The sequence below is a fragment of the Bos grunniens genome, chromosome 22 (assembly GCF_055505025.1).
Source record: "Bos grunniens cultivar Pamir isolate PY7600 chromosome 22, Bosgru_T2T1.0, whole genome shotgun sequence".
Classification (NCBI taxonomy): domain Eukaryota; kingdom Metazoa; phylum Chordata; class Mammalia; order Artiodactyla; family Bovidae; genus Bos; species Bos grunniens.
Window position 1 is genome coordinate 55,711,546 of NC_141186.1, and position 14,659 is coordinate 55,726,204.

The window sequence follows — 14,659 nt, forward strand, 5'->3', positions numbered from 1 at the left end:
GCTGGACTGGTAACTGGTTGGATGATGCTGGGGAGTCAGGATTTTGGGGGTCGAGGATGGAGAATGAACCCTCTATGTGGAGATAAAAATGATAAGTAGCTTGGTCAGTACCCTTGACCTCAGAGATTTTACTTGGAAGTCAGAATGACCTCTGTCTTCCACTTTTGCTCATGGAAAAAAGATTCTCTGATGCCTTCCTCCTCTCTTTCTCCCGATCCTCCCTGCTTTTTCTAGTGACGCCCCACTGTGTGTTCAGTTCAGTTGCTCAGTTGTGCCCGCCTCTTTGCGACCCCACAGACTGTAGCACGCCAGGTTTTCTTGTCCATCATCAACTCCCGGAGCTTGCTCAAACTCGTGTCCATTGAGTCAGTGATACCATCCAACCGTCTCATCCTCTGTCATCGCCTTCTGCCTTCAATCTTTCCCAGCGTCAGGGTCTTTTCCAGTGATTCAGTTCTTCCCATCAGGTGGCCAAAGTATTGGAGTTTCAGCTTCAGCATCAGTCCTTCCAATGAATATTCAGGACTGATTTCCTTTAGGATTGACTGTTTTGATCTCCTTGTAGTCCAAGGGACTCTCAAGAGTCTTCTCCAACACCTCAGTTCAAAAGCATCAGTTCTTCAGCATTCAGCCTTTATGGTTCAACTGTCACATTCATACATGACTACTGGAAAAACCATAGCTTTGACTAGGTGGACCTATGTTGGCAAAGTAATGTCTCTGCTTTTTGATATGCTGTCTAGGTTGGTCATAGTTTTTCTTCCAAGGAGCAAGCGTCTTTTAATTTCATGGATGCAGTCACCATCTGCAGTGAATTTGGAGCCCAAGAAAATAAAGTCTCTCACTGTTTCTATTGTTTCCCCATCTATTTGCCATGAAGTGATGGGATGGGACTGGATGCCATGATCTTCATTTTTTGAATATCGAATTTTAAACCAGCATTTTCACTCTCCTCTTTCATCAAGAGGCTCTTTAGGTCCTCTTCACTTTCTGCCAAAAGGGTGGTGTCATCTGCATATATGAGGTTATTGATGTTTCTCCCAGCAGTCTTGATTCCAGCTTGTGCTTCATCCAGCCCAGCGTTTCTCATGATGTACTCTGCATTTAAGTTAAATAAGCAGGGTGACAGTATACATCCTTGATGTACTTCTTTCTCAATTTGGAATCAGTCCATTGTTCCATGTCCAGTTCTAACTGTTGCTTCTTGATCTGTATACAGATTTCTCAGGAGGCAGGCCAGGTGGTCTGGTATTCCCATCTCTTTAAGAATTGTCCATGGTTTGTTGTGGTCAACACAGTCAAAGGCTTTGGCATAGTGAGTAAAGCAGAAGTAGATGTTTTTTTGGAATTCTCTTGCTTTTTCTATAACCCAACAGACATTGGCAATTTGATCTCTGATTCCTCTGCCTTTTCTAAATCCAATTTGAACATCTGGAAGTTCTCGGTTCACGTACTGTTGAAGCCTCACTTGGAGAATTTTGAGCATTGCTTTGCTAGCATGTCAGATGAGTGCAATTGTGCAGTAGTTAGAACATTCTTTGGCTTTTCCTTTCTTTGGGGTTGGAATGAAAACTGACCTTTTCCAGTCCTGTGGCCACAGGGTGTTCAAGGGGGAACCAGTAGGTGCTGCTCTGTCACCAGGCTGGCAACGTGCATCTCCATGATCTTGGTGGGCTGGGTGTCGGCCGGTCCACCTGATCTCAGAATGATCACCTCTGGGGTGTTCACACCGTCTTTCTGCTTACCCTCCTTTGACCTTGTTCCTATGTGTCAGTCTCTCTGTGAGTGTGGCATAGAAAGCAAGTCCTTTTTCCATGGAGTCTGGCCACGCGGAGCAACACTGTACTCACTGTCCTTGCCGGAATCCAAGACCCCACAATGACTCTGCTAGGCTTCGTCATGGACACTTGATGCTGTCGACACCGTCACACTGTCTGAGAGTCAGTGTGATGCCGTCTACGCATCCCTCCTCATCTCTCGTGTGTTCATCCCTCTCCCAGCCGCCTTTGTTGCTTTTGACTTCGCTGAGTTGTAGCCATCAGTCAAGGCTTCTCAGCTTGTATCATTACAAACTTAAATCCAGCCAACCCTATGGCTTTGCCTTTTATTCTAATTCCGTGGGGGGGAAAATGGTGTTTGTTCTAAGATTAATTCCTTTACTTGTGCTGAGATCCCTTTATCAGTTCCTTTTCCTCAGGACCTGGTTCCCATCATTGTTCCCATTTCTTTCCTGTTTAACTAACCCTTCCATTTACTATCCATCCCCCCCTACCCCCGTTTTTACTTTCATTTTTGCAAAAACAAAACACCCTCCTGTTACCCTCTGCTCTACCCCGTCGCAGCCACACTTCTTGGACAAGTTGCCACCTCTGCTGCTTGAAGTCAGCATTCACTGAAATTCTACTTCTGCAGCAGCCCTCCCCGCAAACCACTCTCCTCCAAGTCACCAGGCCTCGGTGTTGCCAGAACCCCTGAACTCTTTGCCTTCCTTCTCTTCTTCGCCTTCTCAGTATGTCTGACATTGATGCTCTCCCTTCACTTGTGAAAAAGCACTCCTGGTTCGAACTCTGTCTCTGGCCGTTTCCCCTCAGTTTTCATCGCAGGCTCTTTTCTTCCTTTTGTCCCTTAAATGCTGGTTTTCTCCAAGGCCTGGTCTCATACTCACGCTCATCTCTATGCACAGCATAAACTCTCATCCCTGGGCCAGTGACCTCTGCTCTGGCTCTCGAGTCCAGATCTCTCCTGAGCACCAGCCCTCCGTCTCAGCGAGTCCCAAGCTAAGGTCATCATCTTCTCTCCAAACCTGTGACTCTTCTTCCTGTCTGTACTCTCTCGCATTCCCCTTCTGCATTTATTGATTCCAGGCAGAGCCCTTCGAGTCCTCTTGGACTTTTCCTACTCACACCATGCCTCCCGTCCTCCTGGTGCTAGTCAGAGTTCCACAGCTTCTCCTCCCTTGATACTGACTGGACACGTTTTCATCATCTGCGTTTCCTCTCCCCCTGCCTTAGATCAGGCCCCTTTTCACTTCCTGCCTGTGTTCCTGCCTGGCCTCCGAGCTGCTTGCCTGGCCTCAGCAGTCTGGCCCTAACTATTGCTGGAGTGCCCTTTTTGAAATAATAGATCTTTGCGGGACTTCCCTGGCAGTGCAGTGCTTAAGACTCCATGCTCCCACCACAGTGGATGTGGGTTCAGCCCCTGATCGGGGAACTAAGGTCCCATATGCTGTGTGCTCCCAAAATGTAAAAAGCAAACAGAGCCCCCCAATATTTGCTAAAATACAAATCAGTAGCTTTTCATGGAAGGCCTTTCGTGATTTGGCATTTGCCTACTTTACGGGCGTGGTTTCCAGCTCCTGTGGCGCACGAACCTTGCCTTCTCACCACACAAAACTCTGGGTGTGTTCTGAAACGGACCATGCTGTTTCCTTGGTACATAGATTCGGTCATCAGGAAGTATTTATTGGGCACCTGTAGGGGGCAGGTGCTGGGAAAACAGCGATTGATGGAGGAAAATGAGAAGCTGACACAGTGCCTTTCTCAAAGAGCTTTTCTTGTAGCAGTGAGAACCAACGTTCACACTGCGCGTGTGCTCTGGAGGGGAGGTGGTGGCTCCCTTTGTGGGTCGGATACAGGAAAACTGACCTGAGTGGGAGTTGAGGGAGTCAGGGAAGGCTCCCCTCTCATGATGGTTGAGCTGAGATCTGAAGGGAGAAGAGGAATTAAGCAGACAGTGGGCCCCTGGATGGATAAGAACGTTCTCAGCTTCTGCAGAGACTGTTGGGTGTTTCCAGAATTGCAGATGTGGAACTGAGACAAGCTTCCTCCTTTTGTCTAAACTGTCCCCACTCCCCAGCATAACCTTCCTCATCCAGCAGGACTGGTTTGGGCTGCAGCCGCCAACCACTCCCCTCTCTCAGCCGTCCAGAGGACTTTTGGAAGAGGGGGGAGCTGTTTTACTTTGTGATATAACCACAAGGCACAGCTGCATTGAAGAGGGTGCCGGGGGTGACAGGCACTCTGCGATGTGTGATGGTGGTGGTTGTTCAGTCGCTAAGTCATGTCTGATCCCGTGACCCCATGGACTGCAGCACGCCTGGTTTCCTTGTCCTTCACCATCTCCCGGAATTTACTCAACCTCATGTCCATTGAGTCGGCAATGCCGTCCCACCATCTCATCCTCTGTCGTCCCCTTCTGCCTTCAGTGTTTCCCGGCATTAGGGTCTTTTCTAATGAGTTGGCTCTTCGCATCAGGTGGCCAAAGTATTAGAGCTTCAGCTTCAGTCTTTCCAGTGCACATTCAGGACTGATTTCCTTTAGGACTGACTGGTTTGATTTCCTTGCTGTCCAGGGGACTCTCAAGAGTCTTCTCCAAAACCGCAGTTCAAAAGCATCAATTCTTCGGCACTCAGCCTTCTTTATGGTCCAACTCTCACGTCTGTACATGACTACTGGAAAAACCATAGCTTTGGCTGTATGGACCTTTGTCAGCAAAGTGATGTCTCTGTCTTTTAATATGCTGTCTAGATTTGTCATAGCTTTCCTCCAAGAAGCAAATGTCTTTTAATTTCATGGCTGTGCTCATGGCAACCTACTCCAGTATTCTTACCTCTAGAACCCCAAACAGTAGGAGAAGACAATGTGTGGGACCAGCACCAAATGAAAAAGAATTGTCCCACCCAGCATGTCAAGTGGTGTCCTTGTTGAGAATCTACTGCCAGTTCTCTTAAAAGCCTGGGCTCGAGGGTTTTTGTGGGAAACACCCCTTCCTCTTCAGGCTAATTTAGCTGTCCCTCCCTCCTCCTCCCATTACATCCGGTGCCAATGCTTACACCAGACAGCTGTGCTCACTTTACCTGTAACCTGCTGTATTGTCATTCCTGCTCTGTCTTACCTTGAGACTGTTAGCTCCTTAAACTCGGGAACCATGGCTTTTTGCCATCGAGTCCTGAAATTCAGCACAGGGTCTGGTACATCAGGACTTTCCTGGTGGCTCAGATGGTAAAGTCTGCCAGCAACGTGGGAGACCTGGGTTCTGTCCCTGGATTGGGAAGATCCCCTGGAGAAGGGAATGGTAACGCACTCCAGCATTCTTGCCTGGAGAATCCCATGGACAGAGGAGCCTGTCGGGCTGCAGTCCATGGGGCTGTGAAGAGTTGGACATGACTGAAGTAGCTACGCAGCAGCAGCTGGTACATCAAACCAGTGTCTATTGAAGGAACGATGAGGAAACCCCATGTTTTGGGTGTGTGTTTTATTGATGGTATGTTGATGGTATGTTCTTTTTGAGTGCCTCTTGTGTGCCACATTCATGCATTTTCTAGTTGAATCCTCAATAATTCTGCACTGCAGATGGTTTCCCATCTTACAGATGAGGAAGTAGGCTCAGAGAAGATAAATGACTTGCCCAAGGCTGTGTGGCTGGAAGTTTCAAAGGTGGGATTTGAACTTGGGTCTCTCTGGCTCATGAAGCTACACCCTTCTGTCTACCATATGTCTGTCTCCAGTGTATCAGATTGCATGGTTGTCCAGGTGTTTTTGTGGACTGAGACTTAAGGCCCTGGATTTACCTCTATGAAAATTTTATTGTTGTTGTTCAGTCGCCCAGTCATGTCTGACTCTTTGCGACCCCATGGACTGCAGCCAGGCCTCCCTGTCCCTCACCATCTCTCAGAGTTTGCCCAAGTTCATGTTCACTGCATCAGTGATGCCGTCCAGCTGTCGCATCCTCTGACACCCTCTTCTCCTGCCCTCAATCTTTCCCACCTTCAAGGACTTTGCCAATGAGTTGTCTGTTTGCATCAGATGACCAAACTACTGGAGCTTCAGCTTCAGCATCAGTCCTTTCAGTGAATATTCAGGGTTGATCTCCCTTAAGATGGACCGAATTGATGTCCTTGCTGTCTGAGGGACTTTCAGGAGTCTTCTCCAGCACCACAGTTCGAAGGCATCAATTCTTTGGCATTCTGCCTTCTTTATGGTCCAGCTTTCACAGCCGTGGGTAACCACTGGGAAGACCATGGCCTTGACTATACAGACCTTTGTTGGCAGAGGAATGTCTCTGCTTTTCAACACACTGTCTAGGTTTGTCATCGCTTTCCTGCCAAGAAACAATCATATTCTGATTTCATGGCTGCAGTCACCATCCACAGTGATTTTGGGGCCCAAGAGGAAATCTGTCACTGCTCCCACCTTTTCCCCTTCTATTTGCCATGCAGTAATGGGGGCAGATGCCATTATCTTAGTTTTTTTAATATTTAGTCTTAAGCCACTCTTTCACTCTCCTCCTTCACCCTCATCAAGATGCTCTTTAGTTCCTCTGCACTTTCTGCCATTTAACAACTTGAAAATTGTAATCTTGATAAATAGGCCTGTCATTCCAGGTGGTCAGAATCTTTTATTCTAAATTTCTGTTATGCGTCATTGCTTCTTCCTATTCCTGTCATGTGTAGATTTTTGGTTTTTTTGGTCGGGGTGGGTCTTGGTTGCTGTCCACAAGACTTTTCTGGTTGCCGCGAATGGGGACCACTCTCTAGTTGCAGTGCTTCGGCTTCTTACTGTGCTTCTCTTATTACAGAGCACAGGCTCTAGAGCATGCCAGCTCAAAAGTTGCAGAACATGGACTTGGTTGTTCTGTGGCATGTGGAATCTTCTCAGACCAGGGAGCAAACCCATGTCCCCAGGATTGGCAGGCAGATTCTTAACCTCTGGCCCACCAGGGAAGCCCCAAGTGTAGAATTAATAAGCAAACCTGTATTGTTATCTAAGTCACTGGTAAGATGTGGTTATAAGAATCAAAAGTGGGTCTTCTGCATTGCAGGCAGATTCTTTACCATCTGAGCCACCAAGGAATGTCCTTGCTGTAGCAAGGTTCAGTTCAATTCAGTCACTCAGTCGTGTCCTACTCTTTGTGACCCCATGGACTGCAGCACGCCAGGCTTCCTTGTCCATCACCAACTCCCAGAGCTTACTCAAAATCATGTCCATCGAGTCAGGGTTGCCACCCAACCATCTCATCCTCTATCATCCCCTTCTCCTCCTGCCTTCAATCTTTCCCAGCATCAGGATCTTTTCCAGCAAGTCAGTTCTTCTCATCAGGTGACCAAAGTATTGGAGTTTCAGCTTCAGCATCAGTCCTTCCAATAAATAGTCAGGACTGATTTCCTTTAGGATATAGACTGGTTGGATCTCCTTGAAGTCCAAGGGACTCTCAAGAGTCTTCTTCAACACCACAGTTCAAAAGCATCAATTCTTTGGTGTTCAGCTTTCTTTATGGTCCAGATCTCACATCCATACATGACTACTGGAAATACCATAGCTTTGACAAAGTAATGTCTTTGGCAAATGTTCATTGGCAAAGTAATGTCTCTGCTTTTTAATATGCTGTCTAGGTTGGTCATAACTTCTCTTCCAAAGAGCAAACGTCTTTTAATTTCATGGCTGAAGTTACCATCTGCAGTGATTTTGGAGCCCCCAAAAATAAAGTCTCTCACTGTTTGCATTTTTTCCCCAATCTATTTGCCGTGAAGTGATGGGACCGGATGCCATGATCTTATTTTTCTGAATGTTGAGTTTCAAGCCAACTTTTTCACTCTCTTCTTTTACTTTCATCAAGAGGCTCTTTAGTTCTTTGCTGCCATAAGTGGTGTCATCTGACTATCTGAGGTTATAGGTATTTCTCCCGGCAATCTTGATTCCAGCTTGTGCTTCATCCAGCCTGCTGTTTTGCATGATATACTCTGCATATAAGTTAAAGAGGCAGGGTGATAATGTACAGCCTTGATGTACTCCCTTCCTGATTTGGAACCAGCCTGTTGTTCCATGTCCAGTTCTAACTGTTGCTTCTTGACCTGCATACAGATTTCTCAGGAGGCAGGTCAGGTGGTCTGGTATTCCCATCTCTTTAAGAATTTTCCATAGTTTATGGTGGAAACTCTCCAAAGAGAGTCACAGGCTTTGGCATAGTCAATAAAGCAGATGTTTTTCTGGAACTCTCTTGCTTTTTCTATAACCAATGGATGTTGGCAGTTTGATCTCTGATTCCTCTGCCTTTTCTAAATCCAGCTTGAACATCTGGAAGTTCACCGTTCATGAGCTGTTGAAGCCTGGCTTGGAAAATTTTGAGCATCACTTTGCTAGTGTGTGAGATGAGTGCAATTGTGTGGTAGTTTGAGCATTCTTTAGCATTACCTTTCTTTGGGATTGAAATGAAAACTGACCTTTTCCAGTCCTGTGGCCACGGCTGAGTTTTTCAGATTTGCTGGCATATTGAGTGCAGCACTTTCACAGCATCACCTTGCAGGATTTGGAATAGCTCAACTGGAATTCCATCCCCTCCACTAGCTTTTTGTGTAGTGATGTTTCCTAAGGCCCACTTGACTTCACATTCCAGGATATCTGACTCTAGATGAGTGATCACATTATCATGGTTATCTGGTCTTGAAGATCTTTTTTGTACAGTTCTTCTGTGTGTTCTTGCCACCTGTTCTTAATATCTTCTGCTTCTGTTAGGTCCATACCATTTCTGTCCTTTATTGAGCCCATCTTTACCTGAAATGTTCCCTTGGTATCTCTGATTTTCTTGAAGAGATCTCTAGTCTTTCCCATTCTATGCTGCTGCTAAGTCGCTTCAGTCGTGTCCGACTCTGTGCGACCCCATAGACGGCAGCCCACCAGGCTCCGCCGTCCCTGGGATTCTCCAGGCAAGAACACTGGAGTGGGTTGCCATTTCCTTCTCCAATGCATGAAAGTGAAAAGTGAAAGTGAAGTCGCTCAGTTGTGTCCGACTCCTAGCGACCCCATGGACTGCAGCGCACCAGGCTCCTCTGTCCATGGGATTTTCCAGGCAAGAGTACTGGAGTGGGGTGCCATTGCCTTCTATAGTTTTCCTGTATTTCTTTGCATTGTTCACCAAGGGAGGCTTTCTTATCTCTCCTTGCTATTCTTTGAAACTCTGCATTCAAATGGACGTATCTTTCCTTTTCTCCTTTGCCTTTCGCTTCTTTTCTTTTCTCAGCTATTTGTAAGGCTTCCTCAGACAACAATTTTGCATTTCTTTTTCTTAGTTGTGGTCTTGATCACTGCCTACTGTACAATGTCAGGAACCTCCGTCCATGGTTCTTCAGGCACTCTATCAGATCTAATCCCTTGAATCTACTTATCACTTCCACTGTATAATCCTAAGGGATTTGATTTAGGTCCTACCTGAATGGTCTAGTGGTTTTCCCTACTTTCTTCAATTTAAGTCTGAATTTGGCAATAAGGAGTTAATGATCTGAGCCACAGTCAGCTCCCAGTCTTATTTTTGCTGACTGTAGAGCTTCTCCATCTTCAGCTGCAAAGAATACTATCAGTCTGATTTCAGTATTGACCATCTGGTGATGTCCACGTGTAGAGTCTTCTCTTGTGTTACTGGAAGAGGGTGTTTGCTCTGACCAGTGCATTCTTTTGGAAACACTCTGTTAGCCTTTGCCCTGCTTCATTTTGTACTTCAAGGCCAAATTTGCCTGCTACTACAGGTGTTTCTTGACATACTACTTTTGCATTATAGTCCTCTATAATGAAAAGGACATCTTTTTTTTGGTGTCAGTTGTAGAAGGTCTTGTAGGTCTTCAGAGAACTGTTCAACTTTAACTTCTTCAGCATTAGAAGGGGCATAGACTTGGATTACTGTGATATTGAATGGTTTGCCTTGGAAACAGAGAGCACGCTGTCGTTTTTGAGATTGCATCCAAGTACTGCATTTCAGACTCTTCTGTTGACTATGAGGGCTACTCCATTTCTTCTAAGGGATTCCTGCCCACAGTAGTATATATAATGGTCATCTGAGTCAAATTCACCCATTCCAGTCCATTTCAGTTCACTGATTCCTAAAATGTCCATGTTTACTCTTGCCATCTCCTGTTTGATCACTTCCAATTTACCCTTGATTCATGAACCTAACATTCCAGGTTCCTGTGCAATATTGCTCTTTACAGCATCGGACTTGACTTCCACCACCAGTCGCATCCACAATGGGTGTTGTTTTTGCTTTGGCTCCATCCCTTCATTCTTTCTGAAGTTATTTCTCCACTGATCTCCAGTAGCATATTGGGCACCTACCGACCTGGGGAGTTCATCTTTCAGTGTCCTATCTTTTTGCCTTTTCACACTGTTCATGGGGTTCTCAAGGCAAGAATACTGAAGTGGTTTGCCATTCCCTTCTCCAGTGGACCACATTCTGTCAGACTTCTCCACCATGACCCATCTGTCTTGGGTGGCCCTACAAGACATGACTCATGGTTTCACTGAGTTGGACAAGACTGTAGCCCATGTGATCAGTTTGGTTAGTTTTCTGTGATTGTGGTTTTCATTCTGTCTGCCCTCTGATGGATAAGGATAAGGGTTATGGAAGCTTCCAAATGGGAGAGACTGATTGCTGGGATTGTTCTGATGGGTGGGGCCTTGCTCAGTAAATCTTTAATCCTATTTTCTGTTAATGGGTGGAGCTGTGTTCCCTCCCTGTTGTTTGACCTGAGGCCAAACTATGGTGGAGGTAATGAAGATAATGACCTCCTTTAAAAGGTCCCATGATGCACTGCTGCACTCAGTGCCCCTGACCCTGCAGTAGGCCCCTGCCAACCCACAGCTCCACCAGAGACTCCTGGACACTCACGGGCAAGTCTGGCTCAGTCTCTTGTGGGGTCACTGCTCCTTTCTCCTGGGTCCTGGTGCACACAGGGTTTTGTTTTGCCCTCCAAGAGTCTGTTTCCCCAATCCTGAGTAAATTCTGGCAGCTCTACGGTGGGGTTAATGGCAACCTCCTTCAAGAGGGCTTGTGCCATACCCAGGTCTGCACCTAGCGACCCTGCCCCTGCGACAGGCCGCTACTGACCCGTACCTCCGCAGGAGACACTCAAACACAGTTCTGGTTCAGTGTCTGTGCGGTCTCTGGGTCCTGGTGCACACAAGGTTTGTTTGAGCCCTCTGAGTGTCTCTGGTGGGTATGGGGTTTGATTCTAAATTCGATTTCACCCTGCCTGCCATCTTGCTGGGGCTTCTCCTTTGCTACGAGGGGTATCTCTTTTTGGTGGGATCCAGCATTCTCCTCTTGACAGTTGTCCAGCAGTGAGTTGTAATTTTGGAGTTCTCGCAGGAGAACGTGAGCGCATGTCGTTCTGCTCTGCCGTCTTGGTGGAGCACACAGGGTTCAGCATGCGTGAAATGCTTTGTGAATATGATGGATATTCACTCACAGAGAGAATAAAATACAAACCTGATAGGCCCCAAGACTGAACCAAAGACATCCCTGGCAGCTCCTCTCTGATTGCCATCAGTTCATTCCTGAACCAGCATCCTTTGAAGAAGGTTATTTCACCAGTTTTAAGTCCTTCTGACTGTGTCAGTTCTTGCATCCACATCTCGTCTCCTGTGCTGTCTGGAGAAGCCTTGTCGGAGGCCTTGCTGAGGCCCCTGTAGCCTGTTGCCCGTCTGTGGTTCTTCCATGGCCGCGGCAGCAGTGCAGTGACGCTGTCCCGGCTTGTTCTTGGGGAAACCGTGGTGGCCTTTGTGGACACGCAGGGCGGCTGCATGCAGTTGCGCAGGGGCCGCATCTGAGAGGGTTCTGTTCAGATCATGGGCGCCATGGGTGTATTTTGTAATGACGGTTTTCTGGCAGAGAAGGGCAAAGATGTCTTGAGCTAACTTAATGTATGACAGTAGTTTTCTCGAAGGAGGTAAAACGTTTTGAGGGAGTGGTACGGTTTTCTTATTGTGCAGAGGTGCCGGGGGAACCAGAATGGCCTGTGTGACGCCTCCCCTGGGAGCAGAGTCTCTGTCCAGTGGGCTACAGAATCCATCTATATTCTTATCTTTGGAAATTAGTTTGAAAGCCTGAAACCAAGTGATAGCTTGGCCCAGTTTTTCAGCGCCTCTCATTTTCCAGAACTTTTTAAAGATCACCAGAAATGAAAACAAGGACTGTTACTCAGACGCAATCCTTCATACCTCAGGCAGCTTTTAGGAAACCATCACGGATTTTAGCTATTGGCTGACCTGAGGGCTCCTTCGTGGTTTAGGTAAATCCCGTGGCTGTCACCCAGGTACAAGACGGAGCAGGTTGACACGGTTGATGGGCTGATGTAATGCAGAGGCCTCGAAAGTGGGCATGGTGTCCGCCCCGTTCCTCGTATGATCTCTTTGACTCCCTCCCTGCCCGTGTTTTCCCAGCCTCCACTCTCATAGGCTTGCCGTACCCCACAATACTGGTATCCAGGGCGTCCTTTCTCAAATCTGAGGCCGAACGAGAGAGCAGATCGCAGGGGAGGTTTGAGGTTATTACAGCAGGGAAAACAAGATGAAGCCAAAGAAGAACAGGTCCCAGAAGTAACTGTGGAGACTAAAGGTTAGTCTGCAGCCTGTGGAGGCGATTGCCGGCTCCCCGGCTGACCTCCCGAAGAAGCAAATCATGTGGCTCCTTCCAGGGCAGAGGTGATCCAAGGAGGCGAGAGGGACAACCCGACCTTATGAGCAGTTATCCTGCCTGCTCACATCAGCTATCAGCGCCTAATAGTACCGTCGCCAAGAAAGCCATCTGGGGTGACTTGGTGTCTTGTGGAGACATCATCAGTTTGGCTCGGGGAACATCTTGACTCTGATGCTGTTTTTAAAAGAAATTGAGGCTTCTGTACCAGCTGGTTCCCCTGTAGGAGTCCCGAGTTTTCATCTTCTGGTAAAACCTACTCTTTCTTCTAAGTTTGGAACTTTGCACCCGCCTCCTTTTGGGAAGGGAGAGCTTTTTAAAAACTTCCTTCTTTAACAGCCTGGCAAATGACTTCCAAAACTCATCAAGTTGCAGAAGCATCATTACCCAGCAAAATGGGCATCGGCTCCATATGCCAGAGGCCGCCCCTCCCCGCTCCTGGTGGTCTCCATTGCCTTCTTACCCATCAGCAGCTAAGCACATACTCGGCTTGTCAGCGGGACTTGGTCATGTGCCTCGGTGCTTATTTTAATGACTGCCAGAGCTCGCAAGCCCTGCAGCTGGGGAACTGAGAAGTCTGCTCTCTCCGCTCCATTGTTTTGGCCCAGAGATGGTGCCTTAAGGCCAAACTGTGGTGATGGTGGCACTTCTGCTAAGTGAATGACCCCGCGTGGCCTCCGAGAAACTGAACACAGAGCGCTCCCAACCTGTCAGCACTCGCCTGTCTGGACTTCCCCTGGATGATCTATAGCAGGAGACCGTCGTTTGCTTGTAACTAAACCTCTGCCATGTCTGCAGAGCTCTGGTGAGGGAGGGAAACTTAGTGAGGGCTGCTCGAGGCGCGGGAAGATCTGGTGGTGAGCGCGTGGGGAAGGGCACCCGCATTTGGCTGGTGGCAGGGGAGGGTGGGGCGATAAGACAGAAGAGCAGCTGCCCTGGACTGGCCACTGGTTCTCAGCCAGACACCGGAAGAGGCACGTCGCCTGCTTTCCCATTTAGCCCTCCCAGCAGCCTCGAGGGTTGGGTATGATTATCTGCAGATGACGAAGCAGAGGCACAGGCTGCAATGTTACCCACCCTGGGCCGGGCCAGTGCGTGATGGGGCCGGAACTCCCAACGTCGGTTGATCTGACTGAGGACCTGGCTCCCAGCTACATTAGCTTTCAGCATCCTTTCTCCGAACCATTAAAATAAAACAACAAAAACTCCCCTGCCTTCCCAAAGCAAGCAAACAAAACCCCAAGAACACACAGGTTAAAAATCCTAGTGAGAGATGTTCACATAGTCAGGCTGGTCTGTTTTTCTGCTCTCCCCCACCAAGGGCCTAGTGTCCCTCAAGGTAGGTCTGCTTGTTTTTTAATCTCTATGATTGTTGTTGTTCTCCACAGTTTTACTCCTTCCTTTTCCAGAAATCCTGTACTGGCTTGCTGTTTGCTGCCTCTAGTCCTCTTGGCAGGCGCCGAGGGAGAAGGGCTGGGCAGACTCATTCCAGGAAAACGCCTCTGCTCCAGTTAACTGGATAAGCAGCGAAGCCAAAATATGTCCATCTTGAGCATCTTGAATAACAAAATGCCAGAAGATCTATGGAGGTGGTATTTCATTTTCAGTGCTTATTCGGAGGGACCCACAGTGCTCGCCGTCGGGGTCGCGGGGTAGCGGTGCTCACAGTGGCCGATGGAGAGGTGCAGGGGAGGATGGAGCCAGCAGCAGCTCTGCAAGGCCTTCCGGAGCGGGTCACCTCGTGCAGGGACATGGGCAGAGCATCTTTCAGACAGGGGCACCGAGGCAGGTCAGCAGGCGAGTTAGCCGAGGACTGAGCAGCTTGGTTGTTTCTGTGGTGTCGGGTGGAAGTGAGGGGGGCAGGCCCCCCAGGGTGGCACTGGAGAAGCTGGGAGGCAGTAGCAAGGGGCCGGGAGAAGGTGTGGAGGAGCCCACCAGGGGTGTGGCTGTGTGCCTGCCGAGGACGTGGAGTTCAGCTCCTGCCACAGGCTTTCCCGTGTGTGATGAGCCTGGGTGAATACCGAAGGCGCTTCTTCTTGACTTAGTGATGCTCCCATCTGTGTGCGAGTGGTCTGTGGATACCGCATTCGCTGGTCCCTCAAGACAGACTGGCTCCATAGATGGCTCATGCGGCCTAGGATTCCAGCCTCGTCATCTGCTGCACCCTCAGCACATCTCTCCTGCCCTCTGAGAAGATTCT

The 14,659-nt window shown here is 48.2% G+C and overlaps 1 protein-coding gene across 50 annotated transcripts in view; it reads left to right on the forward strand.

Annotated features, from left to right (window-relative positions):
- ATG7 (autophagy related 7) overlaps positions 1-14,659 on the forward strand; it is a 282,407-nt gene that overhangs the window by 1,901 nt on the left and 265,847 nt on the right. For 3 of the 50 annotated variants that reach the window (XM_086368531.1, XM_086368533.1, XM_086368512.1), the window contains exon 2: positions 13,869-14,048. The exons of the other annotated variants lie outside the window; for them this stretch is intronic. The gene's annotated coding sequence lies outside the window, so the exon portion shown is untranslated. The remainder of the gene's footprint in view (positions 1-13,868; positions 14,049-14,659) is intronic. 50 annotated transcript variants of the gene reach the window in all.